The following is a 25,703-nucleotide window of genomic DNA, read 5'->3' on the forward strand; positions in this document are numbered from 1 at the left end:
GGCCGCCGCGTAACAGGATTAGTCGCTCTATCAACTGACCTAACCAGGAGGCTAGCAGTTTGTAGCGGGAGAGCGAACTGCTCACGATTCGAAGTGATGGACAGGTGTTGATCGACCGAGTACTCCATCTTGGGGATTTCCCCTACACTCTAAACTTTTTTTCACCCCATATACTCCATAGAGGTTCTTTTTCGCCTGTCCTCTAGTGGTCCTCCTTGTAGGAGTTTTTTTACTACATGGAACAGGGAGGTTTTGTTTACCTCCTCAAAACAGGGAGTTTTTAGGTTATAGAAAGGAGGTATTTAGGGAGTGTTAAGAAATGTTCGGGAGAATTTAAGGTCAAAATGGAGTATTTTTTACTTCCTGAAGGGCGTTTTTAAGTGATGTTTATGGAATTTTTAGGCGGTTGAATAGGAGCCTATTATGGCTCCCTTTGGAAGTACTTATGTTAGTTTAGGGGCGTTTTTAGGAGGTTCAAGGGAAGCATTTACTTCTTTTGAATGGAGTTTGACGAAAGCTTGGGGAGTTTAGTAGGCCTTCCGAAAGGAGGTTTTCAAGGCCACAAGGGAGAATTTCTAGTTCCCTGCGGGAGTACTGATTTCACACGGTTTTTCTCGATTTCAGGTTTATTTCAAACGAACTATCGCAGACATGCTTACATGGTACATGGTGTACACAAGGAGGTTCCGAAATAAATACTTATGGCGACCTCATATTAGAAATCACAAATGGTACATTGCTAAATAATACGCCAGTTAGGAATTGAAGACAGCAATACGATGCTAGTTGAACAAAACGTAGAAACAATATTACTACAAGAACTGGAAATACGCGAAAAACAAAGATAGGCACAAACACAACCGCATGGTAAGTGAAATCATTATAGAATACTAGAGGATCGAGAACGCGTCAGTACTTATCAGAACTTATCAGTACGCATCAGCGCTCAGTACACAGTGAAAAAAATGGCTGCAGTGGTTTACAACAACAAAAAAAAAATTCAGTAGGTGGGGAAATGAGCCAGAGCTGTCTGCTAGTTGAACAAATTGTAGAAACAATAATAATACAAGAACTGGAAATACTTGAAAAACAGATAGGCACTAACACAACCGCATGGTAAATGAAATCATTATATAATACTAGAGGATCGAGAACCCGTCAGTATTTATCAGAACTTATCAGTACACATCAGTACTAAGTACACAAAGTGAAGAAAAAATGGTTGCAGTGGTTTACAACAAAACAATTTTTCAATTTGTCGTGAAATAAGCGAGATCTGTGCAACGATTTGATATTGAAAGGTAACAAGCATTTTGTAGGTGGTAAAGGCACAAGAGATAAATGATGTAGGAGACAGACTGCAGTGAGATGGCTATGGATAAATGAGTAATATAAAGAACGAAAAATATGCTGCGGAAAATACCAGTGCGTTTTGATAAAGACACAAATGCGCCAAGAAAAGTGACCGAGTCTGACGGGTTAATTGCAATGATATAGAACGGAATGGGTGGTATCGCGACAGCTTCTTTAGAGTGAGAACAAAAAGCCATGAAATTCGTGTTTTTCGGATAATTTTTAGTTGATTCATTTCGCACCAGTTGCCAATATTATTTAGATAATTGTTTCAAGTTAAATTAGTTTGTTAATATTATTGCTTCACTGAAAGATAGCTGTATTATGAGCATACAGAACGGCCCATCAAATATCCCCTTTTCAGTAAAAAAAATAAAAAAGAAAAAGTCAGAAATATAATACGGAATTCTTTTTGACTACTATCCAATGATTACAGGATTGAAAACAAATATTAGTGAGCGATATTGATGCGATAAAAGTTAATTAGTTCTAAATCCTTCACACGTGGTTTGGCGCAGGCAAGGTCCAAAAAGCCATGTTCCACAAACGTTAGAGCTCTGTGTGCCTTCTTGGGATATTGAATGTTGAAAATCCAGAACGATGCAAACAGACTACACAGTCCTCCCAGTAAAGATGATGCAGTCAAGACACGCTGGCCATCGATGTGGAGGCTAACTTCCCCGTTCACGGAATGCAGGCAGGGAGTCAGAGGAACATCTGCCTGAAAAAGCAAAAAAGAAAAAAAATGCCCCACACGTAAAATTCAAAACAGACACTATGGTTAAATGAACTTAATAATTCGGTACAGTAATAAATTGTAAGGCCAGGTTCCCTGCGAATTCCAGTACCTAAATTAGGAATGCAAAGACTTCATAAAACCAAGTGCCAGTACATTAACCGTCGTGGCTTTTGCAGCAATAAAAAAGATATTACTTCCGCACAATATACTCGAGCACAACTTTAAATGACAGTGAAGATAAAATGCAAGTCTCTGTAGGTTGATAGATTAGTTTTTGTTTTTGACTGAAAAACACTTTGGTATTGCATGATTTTGTTAACTGCTGTTTCTTGCTTTAAGATGCCAGCTTGCATCTATTCAAGTGAGTGGGCACACAGTTAAAGATGCAAACCCTTACACTGCCTCTCCCCTACCATGGTGGCTCACTTTCATAGAAAAAGTGGAGCTTTTGCGAGCTGGACGGCTGTTGCAAGCCGTGGCAATACTCACTTCTGCTGGAGGGGCCAACTTGGTTTCCGAATGCAGCCTTGCCTTGTACAGCACAGCCTATCCTGCCTTAAGATCTATGAAGTCATTCAACTCGATCATGTATCAGGATCTGCAGAAGAAAATCGTGTCAGCAAATAATGAATTCATGCCGGACAGCCACCCACTGTTTCAGTTATACTTGCAGATACCTTCACCTATTTCCCTCCTGGTGTTACATCCAAAGCTAATTTGTTACGGCTTGTCTCATCAGGTATGGTCATTTGTCATAACACAGCCAGTCATACAGGAAAGTCCTTCACTGGGTCAGAAAACACTTTCTTTTTTTACAGTAGTAATAAACTAGGCGACTCAGTCATCCGTATTCTGACACCTTAATATTCTGTGTCACCGAGCTGACAAGCGTGATTGGTGCATAAGGTCATTTGTAGCCGCAACCGTTACTACAGCCTTGTGAGCTAACGTAAACCTCGTTCATGGCACCAAATTACTTGTGATTGCATGGCAACAAAAAAAAAACAGCTGAAATGGAAACGCTATTCTCGCAAACTTACCAACGCTGCATGCCACACACACCTGCCTTAGTTAATTTACCGTGATTGTAGAAGTTTCCGTCACGTAAAACCACAGTGCACTTTTTGGAGCTGCAAGCCCCGTGTCAAAATCGGGTGTCAGATGAATCGAGTAATTTTTGTGTATGGTCTTACTATTGATTATGACAAATTTATTACCAACAAAAGAAGAGTGTGTGCATTGTTCTTGTGAAAAAATGATATCCTTTTTTATACCCGGCAGAGTTGTGTCATGCTACGGCAAACTCTGTTCTCTTCCATAAGGGCATGAATTTGTGTTTTTAATTACGTGGCCTTAGCTGGCGACTGACGGGCCCCGATTGTATACAGACCCCTCATTATCATCCGAAAGGGAATAAAAACATTTCGGTTTCGAACCACGTCGCCGTCGTGGTCCACACTATATGCATTTAATCGTTCGATAGGCTCATAGCATCTTTTACGCATGTCACCGTTTCCTTAATAGGGTACGCTGTTAGATGTGAAGAGTCGACTCAAGCGAGCAAACAACCCCACCGAATCTACAGGGCACAGTTTTTGAAGGGGGTGGCCGTCTGATCTACGGCTTTCGCCGACCAGAGCGCTAAGAATGAGTCAGAGCCTTGAACGAAAACAACACAAAGACTTATATTTGGACAGGCAAGCCATCAGGAGCGTTAACAAATAGATATTACAAAGTAGAGCAGTTAACTAAAAAGAACACGAGCAGTTCGATGCATATGAGAGACAGAGTCCCACAATATTCACCGACCGGGCCCGACGATGCACCGCTGTCGGAGGCGATTCGGCTACCTGAGTAACCGTCACGTTGCTTTGAAACGACGCCGCGCGCGACAAACGATTTCATATCGAATGCCCTGTTACAAACCGGCCTACAAAAGATGGCGAATGCATACCCCAAAAGCCACAAACAAGTACAATAAAACGAGTGTGCGCTTTTTTCTTTGCCCGTGCGTGTACGGGCTGTGTGCGGCACGGGTACTTCGCAGTTAACCCTATCCAGACGTTTGACAAACGCATCGACTGATGAAAGAGCACTTACCAGCGAGCTGTCCACAGCTGTCGCCGTATCCAAATGTTGTTAGCGGCCGTTCGTCGTGTGACAGGGGCACATAAAAATCTTTCCACCAAATGGCACTACTAGTCCTTCTCAAATAAGAAAAAATGATGGCCCAAAGCGAGGCGCTTGAAGCTCCGGCCGCACCAAGTCACCGGCCGCGCTGCATTGATAGTGTTGATAGCACGGAGGCTGTTTACATCTGGGCAGCAAGTCGTGCCGCCAGGGCAAGTTGAGTCGCTGCAGTCGGGTGCGTTGGCGCGCTGGCACGAGAATTTAAATTGTCTATATATGCGCACGCAAGCGAAGCAGATGAACATTGCAATTGTTTGCAACGGCGAGAACTGTCTCTTTGTTAGCAGCAGAGTTTGACAACACCTACCGCCAAAATAAACAGATTGAAACAACACGGCCGCGCTGTCTGCTTGTGATCGCGCTGGCTGAAGCATCTATACGGCTATACGTACGGTATCGGTTTTGTAGCTGCATGCAACTGTCACGTCCTGCTTTCTCGTTCTAATTAGCATTAGTCCACGGTTGAAGTGCTGACACACGGAAACAACACAAGACTAACATGGCGACCGCCCGCTTGAGATGATTACCGCAGATGGGGAGTTTATTGTGGACGTGGTTGTTTACAAGGGACCGAACGCCATCTCACAAATGGTGTTATGTCGTTCTAAATCCTCCCTTTTGCTACACGGATGGGCAACGGTACTACCATGGAGGTTCGTCCACTTGTTTAGACCATGCCTAGGGAGTACATTTTTTGCTATAAGTACTTTTCAGGGCACATTACTTGATTAAAACTCCATTTCCGGCTAGTTTGCGTTTACAATGTAAATCTGGTCGATTAGCACCTGTCCATCACTTCGAGTTTATCAATTCGCTCTCGCGCTACAAACTGCTAGCCTCCTGCTTAGCTGAGTTGGTAGAGCGACTGCTCCGGTTAAGCGGTGGTCCGGGTTCGACCAGGGCGAATTTTTCTTCGACTGCGAAGTTTCTGAGAGAGCTGTACGCTTTCCTTTGTAGCCATACGGCTGCATTGAGAAGGATACCAAACTTTCCTTCGCATGATATGGTTTGCAAAGAATTACTATATTTGATGCTACAATATTTGTAAGCAAACGGTAAAAGAGGGAAATGAAAGGCAGCGAGTGGCTTTCGTGCGTACAGAGGTAAAAAATGGCGCAAACTGCCCCTTGCAAGTAGTCTCCTGTGGACAAATGGTCTTCGGAAGACGTGAGCGTGCCCCACGTTAGCGTCAACCTCACAGAAAAACACTTGGGAAGAAGTTAGATGTCGCACGAGGTCGTGGGGCCACATTTTTTGGAATTAGAAGTCACTCTTACGAGGAACCCGCCGTGGTAGCTCAGTGGCTAAGGCGTTGTGTTGCTAATCCCAAGGACGCGGGTTCCACACCGGCCGCGATGGCAGCTTTTCTGATGGAGGCGAAAAGCGAAACTGCCCGTGTGTCGAGATTTCGGCGCACGTTGGAGAACACCAGAAAGTTAATACGGAGCCCCCTACTCAGGCGCGCCTCACAGCCCAGCCTGGTGTAACTTCGACGCGTGAAATGAAAGATTTAATCACTCTTACGAGGAGGGCGACTTTTATAATCTTCCTACGGAGCAGGTGACCCCAGCCGATCTCAGCCATGTGGGCCAACGGGGGGCCATTGTGGAATACCAGCCGGCCCCGGCCTCCGGAACCGCTTCGCCGCAGCAGCCGACAGAGGAAGCCCTGTTCTTGAAGGGGGAGGCGGAGTCTTCCAGGTCTCCGACCGCGGACTTGGAGCTCACTACGCCGCCGAGGCCGCAGCACGCCGCCTCGTTTCTGCCGCCACCGCCGCGACCCCAGGCGTTCCCGCAAACGGCGCCGTATTCGCCGGCCTCCGAGTCCCAGGCACCTCGGCTTTCGACACCATCACGGAGCCCTCTGGCGCCAGGTACACCGACGGCTTTGTCACCTTACATTCTCATCAATAACTGGGTCACTGGTGTCGGGATCTTGGACAGAAAGATCGAACATTTATCCTGAATTATACATTGGAACGGATACACCGGAAGTACGGAGAGACCTAGAGACCCCCTGTAGTTAAAAGTATCTCGCGTTCAAAATGTTATGTGGATGTGGGGATGGTGGCTGTGGTGAAATGCCGGTCTGCAGACGCCTCTGACCAATTTCTGGTGTGAATGGGCCAGACGAGAATGAAAGCTAACTCGCCCCTTTTCAGCGGCAACTGTCGAGGCAAAAATGGTGGGAGATTGGGTTCCTGGAGTCGTAGCGTGCGTAGAGTGAACTAATGGTCGAACCCTTCAGTTTTAGCGCAACAGGATTTTATGAACAGTCAGTGGACCGAGTGAGCGGCGCAGCAGGCCACCGGCTTGTAGATTTGTTTCCTGTATATGGTTCTACAGGGCATTTAGGCCTTCTGGTGGGTCACAATTTCGGGAGAGAGAGAAAGAGATATCAAGAGAGAGAGAGAGAGAGAATACGAAAGTAAAGAATAAAAATAAAGGCAACAAGACAAAAGCATAATCAAAACACAACCACAAACGAAAAAGCCTACTCAAGGAATCAGTCGAAATTAAAAAAGAAGTACCACTTGCAAGGAGATGCTCCTTGAAAAGAGGTTCGGTAGAAGGAGATTTCCGGCTCCTCATCCCTCGCTCACAAGAATGGAGGAGGTACTGCTCCGACAGCTTCACACGAGGGCTTCCAATTCCCGCAACCATACATAAGTACTACCTGGCCATCTACCCAACACCACAATGCCCGCACTGCGATCAGGCGGGAGAATTACTCCACATAATGTGGCACTGTACACAAAATCCCGACAAGAAGAACATGACGTCAAACAACAGATCCCCGACACAGTGGGAGGCCGTCCTGCTCAACCCGCATCCAGCTTGCCAGAAAAGGCTCACGGACAGGACAGAGAGAGCTACACTTCGGTGAACGGAATCCCCAGACTAGAGGGCCGGACCAGCGTGACTCAAGAAGCCCTGAGCCAATTAAGAATTCTTTCTCTCTTCTGTCTCTGACTGGAGCTGGATGTCTAGGGGCCCTGGAGCAGTGTACAAGTGTATACGCGTTGCGCTTCGCGATCGCTGCACCGCCTGCCACCGCTTCTCCGTTGTGCATACCAGATTAGCGCTGCGTGCCTGGCAGGGGCTCATGCAGTGTTTTAGTTTTCATTCGCTTCTTTTTGCCATTCTGCACCCTAACAACTTGTAATGGTGATGTTTGTATGCAAATAGTATATTTAGGGCAGTTCAAAAAAATTAGCAGTGGCTTAGCTCGGCTATGCCAGGATATACGCAGCGTGGGCTAAAGTTCAACTTGTTATTCTTAGCTTTCCTGGTTGTCTAGGATTAGATTGATTATCATGCTTACTGCTGCTAAACGATTTCCAATCCAATCCAATCCAACCCAATCCAATCCAATCCAATCCAATCCAATCCAATCCGATCCGATCCGATCCGATCCGATCCAGTCCAGTCCAGTCCAGTCGAGACACTGCTCCTCGCGAATGCATAGCACGGCTCTCCAGGAGCCACGCGAAACGGCTATCAAGCGGCTCTGGCGCACCGTCAGACTTGGATACTGCGCAACGGAGGCGCACAGCTGGACACGCGCTGGCGCCAGTGCGTCTGCCGCGGCTATGACGTCACTCCTCTGGAATGCGCAGACCAACGAATGTAGAGACCCAATTCTCTACACTCCTGTACTCCAATTGGATTGGATTTCCAATCCAATTCAATACAATCCAATTTAACCCAACCCAATCCAAACCAAGCCAAATCCCATCCAATCCAATACAATACAATGCTGCTCGCGATTCCGCAGCACGGCCCTTCAAGGTTCACGCGAACCTGCTCAACCTCGGCCAGTGTAGCTTACGCTACATAAAAATAGCTGCGTCTTGGTAGAGTTCTTGAAGGCCAACAAAAGCTATCCGGGGACGCGGTTCTGCGCGCTTTTAGGCTGCTCTTACGGGCGTCGGCGACGGCAGCAGCATATCACCTTTGTCACCTCGGAATGTGTCATGCGCAAGTGAATTCTATTGTTACCTATTTTAGACCTGATACTGGCGCAGTGAGTGGTTGATTTCGTTTTGCAGCGCGGACAACGAATGCGGCTTTGTTTTGTATAGATTCGTTTTTGAAAAATAAGATTCGGTGATGTCATTACCCAATACCTGTCAATAACTTGTTCCTCTTAAGGGAATATATGCCACACAAAAATGTTAAGTATATTCCAAGGCAGCGGTTCGTTAAATATGTACCCACTCACGGCTGATATCCAGGACTAAGGAAAGTTAATGATACCACGTAAAGATAAATGGTCTGCGAAGTCCAGAAGAAACAGAACAGCTCGTACGGGAATGAAAAAGCTCAGTTCAGCTTCGGGAATGCTAAAAAAATTCCCTCGCACTTCCCCGAGGGGGAGAGTGTGTAAGTGCGAATGCACGGTTGTTGATTGCGCGATTACGGTGGATATCGTGATCTTGGAGTGGAGAGGAGGCGCCCAACATCCGCAGTCACTGAGCGGAGAGAGGAGGAGGAGAGTAGCGCCTGCCGTTACGGCGAGGGCTACACGAGCGCCCTCACGCGTCGGAATGCGGAGCGCCCGCTACGCGAGCGAGAGCTCTCCCGCCCGAAGTGGAGAGGAGGCGCCCAACACCCGCAGTCACTGAGCGGAGAGAGAAGGAGGAGAGTAGCGCGCGCCCATCTCCCCCCGTTGCTAGGGAAGACGAGGAGGAAGACGAGGAGCGCGCGCACCCGCAGCTGTTGCTATGCGGACGACGGCGGCGGACGATTCAGGCTCGCTTAAGAAGTGCATTCGCACTTAAAACGTTTGTCGAAACTTAAGCAAGGTAGTACGCACCAGGCCACCCAGATGCGAAGTGCACCGATATTTCGCAAGACATCGGGGGCAAGACGCTTCACTATTGTTTTTTACAATTGCGGAGCAAAATGAATGAATGACCATTTCTGTAATCACACACACAAGCTGCGGGTTCACTTTCCCTTTGTTTCTCGACTTCAACCAGCATCTGATCACTCGGCGGACGCATTTTTTAAGTATAGAGTAAGTAAGTATGTATGCAGTAAGTTTACGAGCGATAAACGGCGTCGTTGGAAGAGTGTGGTGTCACGCTAAGGCGCCGAGAAGTGTCGCAAGGCAATAGCGATACTTAAGTTAGGTTTGCGAATCTGGGGGTCAGTGTACGGCTGGACATTGTGTGCCGACCTTCAGAGGAAATGTAGTTAGGATAACTGCACGTAAAGCTAGTTTACGCGTGTTTTGATTGACGTCCACCGCCGAGTTTAAAGAAGAACGCACAGAGGACGCGCGCCAGACTTCAAGAGAGGTAATTACTTGGGACACGCGAAACATAAAACGATACCGTTTACAAAAAAATTCCCCCGCACCTCCCCGAAGGGAATCGTGCAGAAATGCGAACGCATTGGGTGTGCACCGATGAGTGTGTTGCGAGTAATGGCGTAATTAATGACGAGAGTGTGAACGTAATCATTTATTCATCAGCACCTGTTTGTGTTATCGTTGTACCTGACGGCCACAATCACTGCCTTGTGATCGCTAAAGTGCACGGTCAAAGGGTCTTTGAGAAGCATACGCGCGTCACAGTTTCGCGTAAAGACCAGATCAATGCAACTCCCGTGAATGGTAGTGGGGCACGTGTCGAAGCCGGCAGAGAGACAATGCATAGAGTGCCTGGTCTGCATGTACTCGACAAGCCACTCGCCACTCTTCTTGCGCACGTCAACGTTGAAGTCGCCAACCAAGACTATGGGGTCAGAGGGTTTGGAGCGCACGCGCACACTTTCCATAGCCGGGTCCAGCTGCGCGGCAACGGCGTCTCGAGCGAGGTTGGGCGCGAGGTACACGGTCACCACAAAGACTCCGTCTCCGGTGTAGGCAAGGGTGTACAAGTCCTTGTACGGAGACGTGTCTCGAACGGGAGACGTGGCAACGGCGTGCGATATCAAGTTTCCATACACGTTAGACACGAAACTAACACCGCAGTACTCGCCGTCCTTGCCGCTTCGAGCAAACTAGTACAGCTCGCTTCAAGCGCATGCGTTCGGCATTGAGCGCGGAGAGATAACACCTGCGGGCGCACGCCGACGGAGCACGACAACCCCCGACTAAGAAATGCATTCGCATTTACGACGACGACGACGACGAAGGCAGAACTACGAGGCGCGCGCTCACGTGCGCTCGCGCTGGAGGAATGCAGGCGCATGCCGCTCGATGGACGCAAGACAACCCCCGACTAATAAATGCATTCGCATTAAAAAAAGCAGATTATCTGCTCCTCTCGTTGCAAATGTCGACGAAAGACGATAGCCGACTGGCGTCCCTGCCAAGTAAATGCCTTCCTCCACTTTCCAACTCACCTCTCATGCTGTTCCTCTCCCGTCTCGTTACTCCCAAGACAACACGCTAGAGGTATGCTCATGTCAATTTAAATTTACCGTGTTCCACTGCTCAAAGTCGCGTGCCTCGATGCCAGCGCTGCCGTATGGCGGAGATGCGCGTGAATCGAGTCAGCCTACTGCAACGTTCATAGAACCACGTTGCCCTACTCCACAAGCGTGCCAAGTGGCAGGTGGAGCCTATCTAGTGGAACCTTTCGTTGCATTTGCCATTTTATTTCTTAAATGCCGCCAGGAAATACAGTAGCCCTGGCAACAGCAGGGGATGGTTTAATGGAGTTGATGTGGTATTTCATTTGCTGTCGCAAAACCAAGCATCCATGAATTTTTGAATAAAGGAACACTGCAAACTTAACTTGTTTATTGGTTTTCCACTTTATATTTGCGTAATGTCTTGTTCTTGGTCAACAGTTTTGACAAGTATGAACACTAACTCCAGACTTAGTTTTTTAGATTTGTATGCGGATATATAAGACTCTGGCGCAGCTGCTGTTTCACTTTGGCCGGGTGGCTCGATCGAGTCAGAAACAGACAGACAGACATACAGACAGACCAAAATTTCTGCGTTTAGGTAGCCCAAGAAAGATTATCGTCTTTAAAAAGATTATCGTCTTTAAAAAATAGTTACTAACGTACCAACCCAGCTACGCACAACCTAGCACATGCTAAACTATGTCTCGCGCCAGGCGCCTTTGAAAGAAGCGTAACCGTGTGAATGTGATAAGTCCCGCGAATTCCTCGATTGGCTTGGGCGGGTCCACATCCCAACACATGGATGGCGTCAAATGCTTGGTCGGCCTGTCAAGCGACGAAATTGCTGCTGGGTGCTCCCTTAACCGGTCTCTTTTTTCCTGCATATAGAAATTCGCCAAAGCGTAACACGGCTCTTTGTACCCTCTCTAAATAAAAAAAGTGTCTTTCAACCCCAACCCCCTCCGGTCATTTACGCAACGTGGCCAGTCTGCCCTATACATAGAATTTGCCCCACGGCAACGGGTTGTTCAGTTTTTCTGTCCACAGCCGTAGATTGCGGCAGGACGCGCTAGTGGAGGGCTAGGGATAAACTTAGATTACCTGGCACCTGAATCTCAACCCACTGGTGTTTCATTTTGATTACCCGTAGTGATTCTTTGCCACTCCTCCATTAGTTTGGCATGTTGTGGTCCCTCATCAGGCGAGCTGGGCACGAACGTGAGGTGGTTCACGGGGCACACTTGGCGGGCATCCCCCGGTTTCGACGACGGCCAGGGCATGGAGGTCAGGGACGAGCCACCGGAGCCGGAGCAGCATGGCAGCAGCAGCAAAGAGCGCCCCATGCTCACCTACGAGCCGATCGTGGCCCCAACGGACACCAAGCCGGCCTCTGTCGCCTCGCTGGCCGCACAGCCCGCGCTGGTGAGTTATTTCCAGGGGGTTAAAGCGAGCTCTAACACCGTACGGATCGTTGGCGCGGATACGGTACAATTCCCATGGTTGCCAGAGCACGTAGTCAGCCGGCTAAAAAGTTGTTTAGTGAGCATTTAACTAAAACAAAGAACTTATGCAATATAGTTACATATAACTGCCTGGGTAACTAATACTAGCTCTTTAACGAACTTTCGGTGTAATTAAACTGTAATTTGCGAACAACGGGTACATTTGTAGTTCAGTTTTGGTTTCGATTGCCTTTAAGTGCGCTAGAAAGTGGCTAGGCCCCTGCACCTGACCTGCGCCGTGCGTGCGTGCAGTCTCCAGCTCAGATGTTCCTGCGTGCAAAACGTGCGCAACTCGAATGCACGCTGTGCGCGCGCTGAGCAACTGCCTCCTCGGGCGCTTTCGAGGCCGTCATTCGTTGCTTCACGTTAAGCACCTTATCTATCGCCCCTGTACTGAAGCCTGAACAGCGATTCCGATCGGAACATGACTGCTGCAAGTTTACTGCAGGGTACTGGCGACTTCGTTTTTGTGCTCGCCACGTAGCGGACGTCGCGAGAAACGCCCAAATCAGGTCAGGTTCCGGACTTCCCCATGGCGCACCGCACTTGTTTATCGTCGTAACTGCGTAGTTGGCGTGATACCGCCGAAAGAGGACCCGAAGACGATAAAGCGGACGCGTAAGGAGTTCTGCTGCGTCTCCTTCGATGTGTCGGCATGATGGAAGAACAGCAGTGGAGATACTTTTACCGTTTCCCGCGAGAAGCAGACGACGCGTTTCGCGAGGCGTTGGTGGGGAAAGAACCTATGCGCATAAAAAAAGTGGTGCGCGCCATGCATGTTCGCTGAAAGCACTTTGCTCAAGACGACTACTACTTTCCAGGTCAGCGTCCACTTGCTTTTTCATTGTAATGAAACCACATTCCATGCCCGCGGCGTACATTTAGTCGTCGCGCTTCCCCGTGTGCTCTGCTCAAGCATGTACGTGCTCTTTGCAGATATTAGGTGCGGAGTAGCTAAGGACCGCACAATGTCCGTCGGCGGACGGACATTGTGCGGACAATCGCAATAAATTACACAGGCACCGGCAGGATTCGAGCCTGCGTCTGTTGGACCAGACAAAGTTAGTGTCAGTCGTCTTACCCGTTGGGCTACGACCGTGAGTTAGTACCCGAGAGTCAAACGGCCTACTCCCTCGTCTGTAACGGTGCGGAGTACCTTAGGACCTCATAATGTCCGTCCGCGTCCATCCGTGCGCACACCACCATCATGCGAAAATGAAGCGAAATTCGATTTGAGCCGTGAGTTGCAGTTTCATTTAGGGAATAATCAAGGTGCAACGCACGGCACAAATCGAACGATGGTCGGGGCGCAAATCGGATGTCAGTCGGGGCGCAGCTTGGATGTCAGTTCGAGTCCGTCCCCGTACTCCGCACCCTCGCCATCATCCGCGGAGTGGAGATGCTGCCATTTATTTTGTTAGGCTTTAAAGATATCTCTTGGGTGGTGATTATGTCGAGATACTTGTTCGAAATGAAGCCTTGATGTCTATTTGCTAGGATCGTTGTTTTTGAATCCGCAGTTGAAGCGAGCCTCAAATCCGCATCTGTGCGGCTTCCCCGCGCGCAGCTCGACGTACTTCACGCTCAAGTCAGTGAATGGAAGTACTCCCGCAGCTTCGAAAGTTCCAAGCAGCGAGCGGACGAGGTTATCCCACCGGCGCACTCTGTGTCGGCTTTTTGTTTACTCTTATCGCACGTGAGCTTCTACTTTAGTCGTTTTCCGGGAGTAAGTTGTGTATGCTCCAAACGCCAGCAGTTACCCGTGCGCCTGTAAACGAACTAGTACGAATTTGTACTTACTAATTACAAACGTCGCGGGGGCCTGCAAATCAAAATATTCGAACTTGGGCCTCAAAGCGAAAAATTACGAACTTGCGAGAAAAAAAAATGTGCCTGAAATTTAACGTGCGCCCCGAATGTCGAGCCAATTAAAAAAGCACAGCCTTGTTGCATAGAATCTGACTTCACCGCCAGCTACCCAACGCCCTAGGCAATTACGCCACGGCGTAAGATGTTCGATTCATAAGTTTATCCAGAATTTGTAAGCTGCGTGGTGTAATCGTTGACACAATAGTTTTGGAAAAAAACGTTTACAGCAATTTGATATCAGCTCAGTTGTCATAAACCGACTTTTTTTCAGTACTGAGCAGATACGGGCAATGCTTTGCATTTAAATTTGCGTGTTGTCGTTGATAATGATATCCTGAAGTGGGTTTTCATGCTACGAATCGAAAAGGAAGTGTTGCGACCGGGTGGGGGCACCCGATCCGAGCTCCGTGGCCTCCGACATACGAGTGGTAGCGTGTATGATGCGAGCGGCCAGCCGCTGTTGCAGCCGTGAAGAAGTCCAGAAGCCGTAGGCTAACGTAACTGTTTACTTCATAGCGAGAGGTGAGCCGAAGCCAAAGAACAATGCCCCGACGGGCGAGGTTACAATACAGGAATCGAGCAGAGCGACAGCATCGATTCGCTGCTCAAACAGGAATGGTTTACAACGCTTGCGGGGGTCTGTTTATACCCAAAAGCGGTAGCGGTCAAAACGCAACAAGCTGCAATACGCCAAGAACGTACAGATACACACAACGCTTTTTCCAGAGTTCGTAAGCCGTTCATAGCCTCGGCGCACGTTGAGTCCGGGAGAGGGGAGAGAGGAGGACTCCGCTGAGTTCGCGGGGCCTCTGTGTCCTTGAAGAGCGTGGAGACGAGCCTCGCCGGCACCCGCCGAAGTTTTGAAATGCGCCGAAAGCGAAGCGTCTGACGCGGCTTGTCGCAACTTGTCACCGACATGGTGGCGCCTGTTTTCGAAGGCGCACGCAGTGGCTTCGCTGCACAGCCGAGGAGTGATGCGGGGAAGTACGGCGGCGCTGGCCGATTCGTAACAGAAGGTTCATTTATAAGGTTACTGCGAAGCTCTATCAGAGCCCGAACAGTGGTAATTAAAACTGTACGTCTTACTTGTAGCAGTTGATGGAAGCCGCAGCAGGGTGCTTGCACTTTTCTGAAAGCCTTCGTGCGCACGAGCACCGCCCTTCCTCGATTTCTGGCTCCGTTGGACTGGCAGCTAATCTTGAGAGAAATGGGATACGGTGCTTTGGTCGCAACCAACGTTTGCACTCACATAGCGACGATCTCGTCGTTTTCATCGCTCCGATCATCGACCCCGACCAAAATGAGGCCGTCGGCCGAAATCATGCGCTCCCCCTCGCCAAAAACAACGCGAATCAACGCTGAAGTTTAAGAATCGTAGTACGGCCGCAAACGAAACTGCGACGGAGGACCTGTTTTGCGACTCCACATTGATTGTTTTGACAAGTGTTGCCAGACTGCGTCGCGCACCTTGGAGTTGCCAATAGAGTGGCCGCCAGCGGTCGTTCCCATGTGAAAAGAAATAAAAAACAGATTTCATAATCATTCCGTTTAAGTTTATACATAGAACTTCGTACAGCTCTCGGTGCTTCAAAATTTCGCGCAAACATTCGTGAAGGTACAACGAAAAAATATGTAACGAAATGCGTTTTGTTTGTTTTAAACAGTAACAATAAGCGATTGTTCTCTACTCGCTTTTTGAGGAAAATTACTGCCCCATTCAGTCGCGCAAGCTTTTCCTTAAGTGGTGGAAAGTAGCGAGAACTTGACGAATACAGACAGAAAAGAAAACACGACATGCCGCTGACTGTATTTCGCATAGTGGCATGCATTCTGACACTCCGTCTCCCTGCGATTGACCACGCCCTTTTGTTTTTGTGCTTCAAAGAACCGCGACTCACTTGCAATATCACCGTTGGACAATGCGATAACGTTTTTTTTGGTGTTAATAAAGGTTTCACATTCAGCTAAAGCCGCAGTTCACTCCAGTTTGTTTGAAAAGCATATGACGCCGTGCAAAATGTCACATAATGGCAAATAAAGCCGCACAGTAAAAAATGCACGGAGATCATGCCGGAGATGCATTTTCTCTGCGCCTCAGAACGGGTAAGCAGATTACTTGACGCGCGCGCACATGCGGTCAGTCGGATTCGAGTACCGGTGAGCAAGCCTTGTATGAGCGTTGCCATGATATGCTAAAATAGTCTCACTAGTCACTACATATAAGTCACACGCTAAAACGAAAACACGTTGGTTACCAACCCAAAGGAAATGACCAAGGCAATGCTGTCAACGCAACCTACACAAAATTCGCCTGGCCAGCGGGCCGCCATTTTACAATTATTCCCGGAATGCTTCGCTAGCCGGATGCGGAAACGCCACAGCAGCACGTTGCCAAATTAATACCCATCCCTTTTAGCGTTTTTATTGAGCAAAAACGCAGCTGGCAACCTTCAAATCGTTGTGTGATGTCAGCCACTGTGTGTCGTACGGTTCAAATGTATTCGCGTAGCAGTGGGCTTTCCCTCTAGAGTCAGTATACTATGTCTATGGTTATTTCTGTGTATTCAGGATGCTTCACATGGCTGGAGAAACGGCTTGCGCGATCTTGTCAAAACAGTGACCAAATCACGGCCAGAGGTGACTTGAAACAAAGACTTGCCTCCAGGGGTTTCCCCAGGATTCCAATCAAGGGGGGTTGTCTCGAAGGCTTTGGAAGGGGGGAGGAGGGAGGGGGCAGTGGTAGAGGGAGGGTAAACTACGCAAACTGTTTTCTTTTTTAGTTTACTAGATAAATACTAGACGTCCATTAACCAAAAAGATCATCCCCGTGAAGGACGTTTTTTTTTATTTTAGATTCTTTATGAACTTTTCTTTAGGGTCTATCAGTTTCTAACGTTGATTAACGTTGTTTGTATCTATAAACATTCTCCATTTACAGTACTGTGCCTCGAACCGCATCCCTTCCTTTTTCTTTTCACTTCACTTCCACTCAGCTAAAGCTTGCTGTGAGGCTTATTTTCAGAAAAATTTTGGTCATAGGTTGAATGTAAAGCCCCTTAGATTAAAGATGACAGGTGTGTATTTTCCCTTCTGTCTTGCTTTAGATAACGCTGTGTTTCATTCCTCCTTTTACTGGGGCTTGACCAATCTGCCCATACGTTTAATGCAGAATTGATATGACTAAAATTGAGAGATTTAAGAGGGGTGGAGAGAGGGGTGTCCAGAATAACTAGGGTGTCTATGAACACCTGAGAGGTGTGTAGGAGAATCACTGCCTGCCACGGTTTTATTTGTAGAACACTCTGATTATGATATGGCTTGCAGAAAATTACGGTATTTCATGTTACGATATTTATGAGCAAATGACAAAAGAGCGAGGCCATCTTCCGTTCATTCAGAGATATAAAGTGGGGCAAACTATCCCTCACAAGTAGTCTGCTCTGGACAAATGGTCTTCGTAAGACGTGAGCGTGCCACACGTTTTCGTGGGTCAAGTTAGCGTCAACCTCACTCGAAAACAGTAGGAAAGAAGCTGAATTTCGTGCGAGGTCATGGGGCCACATTTTCAGAATGAGAAGGAACTCTTACGCGGAACCCGCCGCGGTGGCCCAGTGGCTAAGGCGTTGTGCTTCTGAGCCCAAGGACGTGGGTTCGATCCCGGCCGCGATGACAGCATTTCTTATGAAGGCGAAAAGCGAAACCGCCCGTGTGTCGAGATTTTGACGCACGTTAGAGAACTCCAGAAAGTTAATACGGACCCCCTACTCCGGAGCGCCTCACAGACCAGCCTGGTGTAACTTCGACGCGTGAAACCGAGGGTTTAATCACTCTTACGAGGAGGGCGACGTTTAAAATCTTCCTACGGAGCAGGTGAGCCCAGCCGCTCTCAGCAAAGTGGAGCAACAGGGAGCCATTGCGGAATATCAGCCGGCCCCGGCCTCCGGAACCGCTTCGCTGCAGCAGCCGACGGAGGAAGCTCCGTTCTTGAAGGGGGAGGCGGAGCCTCCGCGGCAGTACAGGAGGAGGCCTTCCACGTCTCCGAGCGTGGACTTGGAGCTGAGTAGGCCGCCGAGGCTGCAGCACGCCGCTCCGTTTCTACCCCCGCGTCCCCAGGCGTTCCCGCAGCCGGCGTTGTATACGCCGGCCTCCGAGTCACGGGCACCTCGGCTTTCGACGCCATCACGGAGCCCTCTGGCACCAGGTACACCAATGGCGTGTTCGGCTTACATTTTCATTAATTGCTGTGCCGCTCGTGCCGGCATTTCGGACAGAAGTGGCGTACATTAATCCTTCTGAGCCGGGAAATATACGTTGGAACGGATACACTGGAAATAAGGACAGACCGAGAGGCCCCCTGTAGTGAAAAGTAGGTCGCTTTCAAACTGTTATGTGGATGTGGGGATGGTGGCTGTGGTGAAAATGCCGGTCTGCAGACGCCTCTGACGAATTTCTGGTGTGAATAGGCCGCACGAGGATGAAACCTTACTCGCCCCTTTTCGGGGGCAACTGCCGAGGTAAAAATTGTGGGAGATTGGGTTTCTGGAGTCGTACGGCACACTCACAGAGTGGTCTGGCAATCAGACCCTTCAGTCTTGGCGCAATGAATTGTATGAATGGTCAGCGGACCGAGTGAACGGTGGGAGCAGGTCAGTGGTTTGTAGATTTGTTTGCTGTATATGGCTCCTCCGGTTATACTTAGGCCTGCCGGTCTGTTGCTATTTCGGAGGGAGAGAAAGGGAGGGAGAGCTAAGGAGGGAGAGAGTACTAAAGTAAAGAATAAAGTGAAAGGGAACAAGACAAAGGTATAACGGAAACAATCAAAAACGAAAAGGCTCAACAAATCAGTTAAAAAAAAAAAGAAGAGCGTTAAGATGCCGTGGGCGTATTTATAAACTTCCTTTTTTCCATTTTTATCTTCCTTCAGGTGTATGGAATACAGGTGATCATCGCGTTGAGAGCAGACCTTGAAGCCGCGTGATTATGGCCTGTGACAAAAAAATTCAAACCCCCATTCTTTTGAGAAAGACGGTTAAATCGTGCAGCATTCTCTGATGCAACCACAGTCAGAAAGAAGTGCAAAATCCCAACTGCTTCGAAGATGTCCAAATCCCGCAATTGGATAGACTCCGGCTTCATAACACCAGGGACCTGGGTTCGATGCCGACCGTCGAAAGGTTTTTTGTGTGTAATACCCATTCTGTAGAAAACATTCGGGACAAGGGTTGACGGCAGACCCAAGGCTGCATTCCTATCTGTGCCGCTCCTGCTCTTGCGGATGCAGAGCAGCGGAGACCGAGTCTGACGGCGGTGGCGGCGCCCACTACAGCGACCGCCGCGCCTCCTCCTCCCACTTCTCTGCAACCTGCGCCCTGGAAGGCGGTGACGGTGGCCGACATGACGGACAGGACGGAAGCGCAGGCGCTGCACCGCAAGTGGGAGCACGAACACCTGGACTGGCACTCGGATCCCCCCTTCGCTGCTGCGGGAGGCACAGCTCACCACGCCAGCAGGAGGGACAGGCTCTTCAAGGCGGTGCAGACGATCGTCGTCCACGCCAGCTTCTTCGGAGCGGTGAGCTCGCTATCCGCGCGCACCTTATGATGTCGATGATTTATTTTTATTTATTTAGACAATACTGGAGGCCAGAATTAGGCCCAAGCAGGAGTGGAAAGATAAAAACATAGCATATCAGGCAAATGTAATTATACAATATCTATCTTAGAAAACACCAACAGAGAATGGCAAACGACAAAAAAAATTCTACATGTGAAAAAGCTGATCAATTGATGCATGCAGAGTAGGCGAAGTAAACACAGAGGGAGGAAGGCTGTTCCAATCGGATATTGTTCGTGGGAAAAATGAATATTTATGAGTGTTTGTGCGGGCGAACAGTGGGGTAAATTTAAAGGGGTGGTATTGCCTGGTTGGCCGGGAAGAGACAGGTCAGAGATATTGATGGTTCAATGCGAAATTTGCGGTTCAGAAGGTCGTCAAGAAATTTTAATCGGTTGATTCTTCTTCGGGATTCTAGCGTTAGAGTTCCGTTATTCTGCATTAGACTGGTAGGGGAATCGTGTCTTTGATAACGGTTATAAATGGTGATGATGATGATGTTGGTGACGTATATATTAAGCCTAATGGGGCCCATCCGGAGTGGTTAACCGGTTAACAGCGGACGTTAACAGTGTGTGTTTAACAGCGGGTGTATACGTATGTCCTGTACGTATGCGCCCTGTCGACTAGCCCAGGCTGGGTCGTCAGCGGGAAGCGGACATCAACATTTCTGCTCTCTAAAAGAGGAGGTACGGGAAAGGGGGACGGGTGGCTGGTCCAACTTGGAGGTGCATTCCCGAATTATGCTACGGACGGGTCTTTTTTTTTTTTGCGAAATTAACAATCCGCAGCGTACTGCCCCGGGACAGGCACACGTATGCCCGTCTTCTTTTGACAGTGAAAAGAGGAAACACTTTTGAAAGAGTTTCCATTTTTGGTAAGCCATTCTACCGTCTTTCTGGCAGCGAAGCGCCACACCAATTATGCATGACATGTCACGAGTACAGTCCAAGTGGCGACATGATCAGCAGCAGAAAAGAACGGTATTGGGGGTAAAACGTGCAGAAAAGGGTCGGATAAACAGGGCACTCCTTCACAGAAGCATGCGTGGGTGTCTTTCCCTAAACTTTCCCCAGGGGATGTACTATGCAATCTTTGGGCCGACGGTGCAGGACCTCGCGGTGGTGATGGACGTCGGCCTGTTCCGAGTTCTGTTCCTACTCGCAGCCAGGGCCGTCGGCTTCTTCGTTGGAGCCGTGACCGGTCAGTGCGTGGAGGGGCGTGCATTACTCGTGTTGTGCGTGGCTTCTATGTCATTACACCGAAACCACGTACGGCTGGGCCATGGCCAAGCCGAAGGATGCACAGATGACACGAACACGGAACACTGCGGTACCCTCTATACTCTTTAGACAGCGCCCGTCTTGCTGGTATTGCAGTCGTAACTCGTGGCAGCACAAACTTTGGGCGCGAAAAATGGCGAGACAGTTTATACGAGGACCGTTAGAAGACAGCGTTATATCAGTGTTTAATCTTTGAACTTCAAAGGCAAGAAATTATCTTTATTAAGTGGTTAATCCCGCACGTATTTTTATTTGCTTTTACTCCTCGATGTGACCTACAAATGGAGGACAATAGAGAGCTTTAGCATACCGTGGGTTTTTTTTTACGTTTCGTGTGTACCGCATGTACCGGGACCCGACTAGGCAAGCGTGCATTCGTTCCGGTAGGGTGGATTAATTCCGCTGGTGGGCCGTCTCCGCCATCATCGTGCATTCGTTCTGGAGAAAATGACTTAGTTCCGCTGGTGGGCTGTTCCCGCGGCGTCATGCGCGCAAATAAGTTTTGGTGGGGTGGGTAAGTTTTCCTAAAGGGCCATCCTCGCCGCGCCAAATGCGCGTATTTGTTCCGGTATGGTGGCTTAGTTCCGCTGGCTAGTCAGTCCCGCCGCGCCATGCGCACGCATTCGTTCCGGTGGGGTGCGGTCCTCCACGACGTGCCTTCGCGCGGATGTTATCGGGTCCTGGTACGCACGGTACACACGGAACGTACGGAACACACAGAAAGCCAAAACTCTCTCTAACAACATGTTTGTATTGGTACTGGCCGCGCACCGCTTGCGTTTAAAGGCCCATTCACACTGCGACAAAAGCGACGGGAATTCTGTCGCATTGTCGCGCGACGACAAGAATAGGTCCCGACCATTCGCCAAAAAACGATCGTCGCGCGACAAAGCGACGGAATTCCCGTCGCTTTCGTCGCTAGTGTGAACGGGCCTTAAGGGAGGGCCATGCTTGCTCCATAAAATCATCCTGTTTCTGACTCCTCTCTTCATATCCCAACCCGAGGATTTTTCCCATTTGCGAAAAAACCTTTACTGGTCCACGCTCGGACAGCTCTTTGAGGCAACGCTGCTGCCCGTCAACTCTGCCGCTTTGTGACCACAGTTTGTGAAGAGCGCATTGGGAGCTGGGTTATGCCGCCGCATCCCCGACCCACCTGCTGTAAAAATATCCGCCACAAATGTACGGCTGTTTCCATATTCAATATGGTGTTTGTTAGCAAACAACAATTTTTACCGCATTCGTCATGTACCCCACAACTCGGATCTAGAATATTTCGAATGAATCTAGCATGGGCAATCTAACAAGAGTTTACTCCTGCGAGTTCTGAGACGCTAGTGCGAAGGGCCGATGGCGGGCCTGAGAGTTTCACTGCCGGCGAATTTCATACCTGATGGACCTGCGCGTTCCCGCAGGCGCTGTCGTCCTGCGTCCCGTCAACCCGCAGGTGGCGTTCGTTCTTCTCAACTTCTTGCTGGCCATGGCCTGCCTCGGGGTCTCCTACATCGACACGCTCCTCCCCTACCAGCTGCTCTTCGGCCTTGGAGGATTCCCGCTCGGCGCCATCAGCGTCCGTGAGTGCTGATGTGCCGTCTCACGCATGCGCCGTGGCTTTGATTACTCGGAGTACAAGATAGCGTGACGCCAGACTCCCCAAACAATGCCCACGCATATGTAATGAGACAAACTTGCTAGCGAAAGCTGTATGGACAATAAAGAGCTCAAAGGTGTCCTTAGCTACAGCCTGAGAGATGTGAAGGCGATAGTCCCGACGTGTACATTGCCAAGCCTCTTTAGGAGCTCTAACGGGAAGACACTGGTAAAGCTGTCATCCAACAGTTCTTCAAAAGATAGAAGCCGATACTTACACAGATTTCCGCTTAACAGCGCGAAAACTGATCCCGCACACGGAAGGCACTTACCATACGTAAGCGCTGTCCGCCTTCTGCGATCGCAGTGGCTGTCAGTTTTTATTTTTTGAGAGTGCAGAACTACGTAGTACACACAAATCATAGGCTATTGTGCGGTTTATGAAAGGTTTCTGACCGCACCGCTGACGGAAATTGCTCACTGGAGCTAATTAATACTTTTGTTACAGCCGAGCCTACCTAAATAGGATGTTTTTGGGGCAAATCCGGTTCGAGTGAAATGAAATATAATCGTATTTTTTTTACTACCAAGAAGTTAACGCAGCAACGTCTACACCTCTATCCTCTGCTCTTGAACTTCGTTTTCTCGTAGTGTGCAGTAATTTGTAGTAATAGAAGTGGCTGTACAGAATTCGGCCCGCGGTTCTTTTGCTGCTACTATCTGAGATCCCCAGGAGATCGCTACTTCATAAGAGCAAGATAGTCACCTGGCTGGAATCACAGAAATCAACTCCCCGAAAAAGGGCTGAGTGACCCAAATGTTCGTGCCCCTGAAACTAGAGTTTCAGTATATGGTTCCCCTAGCGGAGCAGACTTGCGCGTCCATCCGCCATCGTGAGTTTCAAAGTCGTGCGGGAAAGCCACCCGTCACGCTTGTGGGAGCCGCCGCGCCCGTTGCGGCGGCGGGTCAAGCACAGCCGCTGACCTGCGCACAACGGGAAAAGTGATTCGGTACGCAGCACTTAAAGGCGGCTTTCCTGTCACGGGCGAACCGGTTGCGCGGCGGCTAGCAGAATTCGGACGCGCAATTCTGCGAAGCGTTCACAGGCACTCCATTTTAAACAAGACGGCAACGCTGCGTACAGAAATACCCAGCATTTAGCAAGCGTGAAGCTGCAGAGAACCGCCTGGTTTGACAGGCAAATCCAGGCCTGCCTTCCCATGAAACGATGCCGCAATCAACAAAAATAGGTTTTTAATTAATTGGCGCGAAACTGACACAGCTGGGACGAGTCACGTGGCAGCTCTCTTTCGATAGCCAGTCAAATACGTGGTGTGGCTAGCGTGACGTTTTGTGTGTGCCGATCTGTATGTGACGTCACTAAGCATGTTTTCCTATTAACTGTGTCACAGTCCTACCAGGTCCGTGACTTTTTTGTTGTTTTTTCGTATCGTGGGTGCGTAGTGTGTGCGCGTGCTCACCTCCCTGTAAAGAGCACTTTCTCACGCATCAACTACCAATGTAGAAAAGCATGCTTTCAGTTGCAGCTCTGATGAGGCGGATTGTTTGTTTGAAAACACGTTCATTACATATTGCTGCGCTTGGGCGCTGCATTAACCAGGAGCGTACGAATGAACGAAATTTACAGTACAAAAGCAACTTACAGTACGAATGCAATGATTTTTATTTTTATCTTCGTATTCGGTTCGAGATTTTGATATTCTAGAACAGTAGAATACACGGTTCCAACCAAATATTCGGGCGGTACTGTAAATGTTCGAACATGCATCGACCGCTAAATATGCGGCAGCCGTAAAATTAAGCGTCCGAGAATAAATCACGCCAGGGTTGCACAATGTGAAGGTGGAAACACAAAGACGCATTGCTTTTTGATGCGTAGTACTCTTCACCGGGTATCCCCCCAGCCAGAACCATGCAACGTCCTGCATTCTCACAAAAATGCAGATTTGGCAAAGGTAAAACCTGTCATGTTTATAATGGTCTAAATGAAGACGATTAGTGTGACAGGATTTTAAAAACCAAAAAGTAAGAGAAAAATAAAAAAATAAAACTCACAAAAACGATCTGACAAAATCAAAAATATGCGTCTTATACATCTTCCCCCAAAACCGAAGAATAAACGAAAAAGTTCCGCAAAAGAACTTCTGAAATTCGAATAGAAAATATCGTGAATGGACAAACCCTGCGCTAAACTTTGAATCTTCGGAAGAATAAAACACATAATTTGCGAAGTAAAGACACTTCATTGCTATAACGGTATACATTTATACATCATTGGCAGAAAGAAACAAATGAAAATTTGAAAAGAACAAGATAATCTATGGTCTTTCGCTACTAACAGCCATAATGGGGTGTAAATAACTCACAGTATATAGTAAAGCGGCATAACAATGCACCGCATTATTGGACAATTCTGTGAATTTCTTCAGATTTTTGTATTCCTAGCTCACATTTGTTGCCTCACGATAGTACCGGAGCCCGCAAATAACACTGCGTGATTTGAAAAATACAGTAATACTGAGGAAAGGTGTTCGGTATTCGATTCAATATCCTGAAACCGGCATTTCATTGAAATATTTCTTCAGAATTCCTTTTATATAGACAAGTGCCTGTCTTTGACCTACGCGTGGCGTTGCCGCGGCGAAATTGAGCAAACGCTAGGAGGGCAGGTATACCTGAAAAGATGCAAGGTGACGTGAAAGGTGAAAGATGTAGAGGCGAGGATAAAAATGAGCAGCGGATGATGAACGGCGGTTGCAGCGAAAAGAGCGCGAGGAGGTGAGCGAATGAAACTGCCGCCAAAAAGTGAGGAGGAAATTGCATGGGAGTGCGGATAAAATCAGAGTGCGGTTATTGGTACACTCCACCCTTATGTGCCACCTCGGAGCCGACCAAGGCCGCGAGTTCCCTGCAACTCTTCTCAGAAAAGCCGCGGGCGCTGCTGAGGGTTTCGTCGTTACAGTAGCGCAAAGTGTGAAAGGGCCCAGCACCACGAGCAAAGCGGGGGTTGTCTGTTTTACCCAAAGAACACTCTGTTTGATTAGAAATAAGTAACGAGAAGCTGGCGTATCTCTTTCCTTCCAGCCGTTAATTTGAGTCGTGATGTAAAAGAGCACGTCACGAAGTGAGCCGATCAACTGCCGACCACATGCGACCGCGCACTGAGCAAACCGAT

General features: G+C 48.6%; 1 long non-coding RNA gene across 1 annotated transcript; it reads right to left on the reverse strand.

Annotated features, from left to right (window-relative positions):
* Positions 1-523: 523 nt before the first annotated feature.
* LOC144162026 (uncharacterized) lies at positions 524-4,310 on the reverse strand. Its single transcript, XR_013320579.1, has 3 exons — positions 4,193-4,310; positions 2,582-2,690; positions 524-2,074 (listed from the first exon to the last, which is right to left on the reverse strand). It is a non-coding gene; the product is annotated as an uncharacterized LOC144162026 (long non-coding RNA).
* Positions 4,311-25,703: the final 21,393 nt, after the last annotated feature.

Source organism: Haemaphysalis longicornis, unplaced genomic scaffold, assembly GCF_048455015.1.
Source record: "Haemaphysalis longicornis isolate Haplotype H1 unplaced genomic scaffold, Haemaphysalis longicornis Haplotype H1 scaffold_12, whole genome shotgun sequence".
NCBI lineage: Eukaryota > Metazoa > Arthropoda > Arachnida > Ixodida > Ixodidae > Haemaphysalis > Haemaphysalis longicornis.